The sequence below is a fragment of the Jaculus jaculus genome, chromosome 3, assembly GCF_020740685.1.
Source record: "Jaculus jaculus isolate mJacJac1 chromosome 3, mJacJac1.mat.Y.cur, whole genome shotgun sequence".
NCBI lineage: Eukaryota > Metazoa > Chordata > Mammalia > Rodentia > Dipodidae > Jaculus > Jaculus jaculus.
Window position 1 is genome coordinate 93,133,229 of NC_059104.1, and position 2,500 is coordinate 93,135,728.

The following is a 2,500-nucleotide window of genomic DNA, read 5'->3' on the forward strand; positions in this document are numbered from 1 at the left end:
TCTTTATGAGTTCATTTTCTCAGATACTGTGCTTTAGTAATGGAAAGCTGGCTAACACGTGTCACTTGAAACTTCTTCCATAAAACACAGAGGACTAGGAGGAGACAATTTTTCCTAGACAGGCACTCAGACTCTGTGGTCCTGATAAGTTATTCCACAAGGGCTCTGCAAATCCCCAAGGGCAGTACACCACAGTTCTCAAATAGAATTGTGATACTTTTTGTTGAGAGGGCCTGATTTGTCCTAAGTTCAACCCAAAACACCTGCCTGAACAGCTGGGTGTGGCCACCCACTCTTTTAACCCCACTCTGAGAGACTCCATCTCAAGGAAAGATTCCAGGTTCTAAGAGACTCCATCTTAAGGAAACACTCTGATCAGCAAAAAGAGGAGAATACCCAACTCATGCCTCAGCACATATATGGGCACACATCTGCACACACATGAACATGTACCACCATACATACACATGCACGCCACATCACACATTCGCATATACACACATGCATGATGCACTTTTGAACCCATGGTAGGGCTTAATAGATACAACTTTTAAAAAATATTTTAAAAATTTATTTATTTGAGAGAGAAAGGGAGGGGGGAGAGAGAGAGAGAGAGAGAGAGAGAGAGAGAGAGAGAGAGAGAGGGAGAGAATGGGTGCACCAGGGCCTCTAGCCACTGCTAACGAACTCCAGACACATGTGCTACCTGTACATATGGCTTACGTGGGTACTGGGGAGTTGAGCCTGGATCCTTTGGCTTTGTAGGCAAGCACCTTAACTGTTAAGCCATCTCTCTAATCCTACAACTTGTTTTTTTAAGGAAAAAGTAGACATATGAGAGTCAAAGTAAGACAAAAAATATCATGTAGTGATGGTCCTTCATGCAAAATGATGACAATGCTTGAAAAAGTACCAGTTCTGCTTCATAAGTTATTTGCTGAGTGCTACCACTGAGTGACTCAGATTGGCTTTGCTTTTGTCTTTCAGCACACTATATAGATTTTTTTTGCTTACATGTAAGCAGTGCCACCTCACCCCAGATAGTATCCCACCAGGAAAATGGGGCATAAAATTGCTTTCCTACACTGTTTTTCTTTTAGCAAGTTATTTTCCAGCATTCCCCCAGCATGTCTCAAGCACACTTTCATACCTCAGTATCAGAGGGGTAGCAATATTCTAAATGACGTGTTGGAAAAACACTTATTTTGGATCTAGATGGGAGTTAATTTAACTGCCTTCCTAAAAGCTGAATATAAACATAGGCCTGTGAAGTTTCCATGAAAGAAACAAAACTTTGTACAATTTTTATTAATCTAATCTCGGAAACCCTTTGTATCATTTTTTAAAATTTATTTTTAAAAATTTTTTATTTTTTATCTTTATTGACAACTTCCATAATTGTAAACAATAGTCCATGATAATTTCCTCCTTCCCTCCACTTTCCTCTTTGAAACGCCACTCTCCATCATATTCCCTTCCCCTCTCAATCAGTCTCTCTTTAATTTTGATGTCATAATGTTTTCCTCTTATTATGATGGTCTTGTGTACGTAGTGTCAGGCACTGTGAGGTCACGGATATCCAGGCCATTTTGTGTCTGGGGGGAGCACATTGTAAGGAGTCCTACCCTTCCGTTGGCTCTTACATGCTTTCCGCCACCTCTTCTGCAATGGACCCTGAGCCTTGGAAGGTGTGATAGAGATATTTCAGTGCTGAGCACTCCTCTGTCACTTCTTCTCAGCACCATGGTGCCTTCTGAGTCATTCCAAGGTCACTTCTATCTGAAAAGAGAAGATTCTCTACCAAAAGTGACAGTAGCATTAATATAAGGCTATGAACATTAAGAGAAGTGTTTATTGGGCAGTTTGATGAGCATAGTATATACATTTAGCCAGACAGTAGCAGACATTAAACCCCTAGGGCTCATGATTACCCCTGTTGTAGGTTTTCAGTATCAGGGATGTATCCACCCCCACCCCCGCCCCCGCCATGGAGCAGGCCTCCAGTCTAATTAGAGGGCTATTGGATTTCCTCATAACAGACATGCCACTATTGTACCTGTTGGCTCATTTGGCCTTGCTGGCCAAATATAAGGCTTGCAGTATCCGCTGTTGAGTATCTTCACTGGTGATTTCTCTCTCTCCCATAGAACTGCATGCAGCATGGCTGTTTCCAGCTTTCTTTCAGCTGGTCAACATTGAGGAGGTTTTTGGCTCAGCTCCAGCAGGATTTCTCAGTGATCATGCAGCCCAAGTATATGGAATCTTCAGCAATAGGGTCTTACCATCTATTCCTGGTGGGAAACCAAGGGCCTTGGCAATGGCCTGTAATGTTTGGGAGCACCAGGATCCTCCCTGGACAAACTCACTGGAAGGTATCCCATCCCTGGCACTGAAATAGTAACAGGGCTGGAGAGATGGCTTAATGGTTAAGCACTTGCCTGTGAAGCCTAAGGACCCGGTTTGAGGCTTGATTCCCCAGGATCCACATAACCCAGATGTA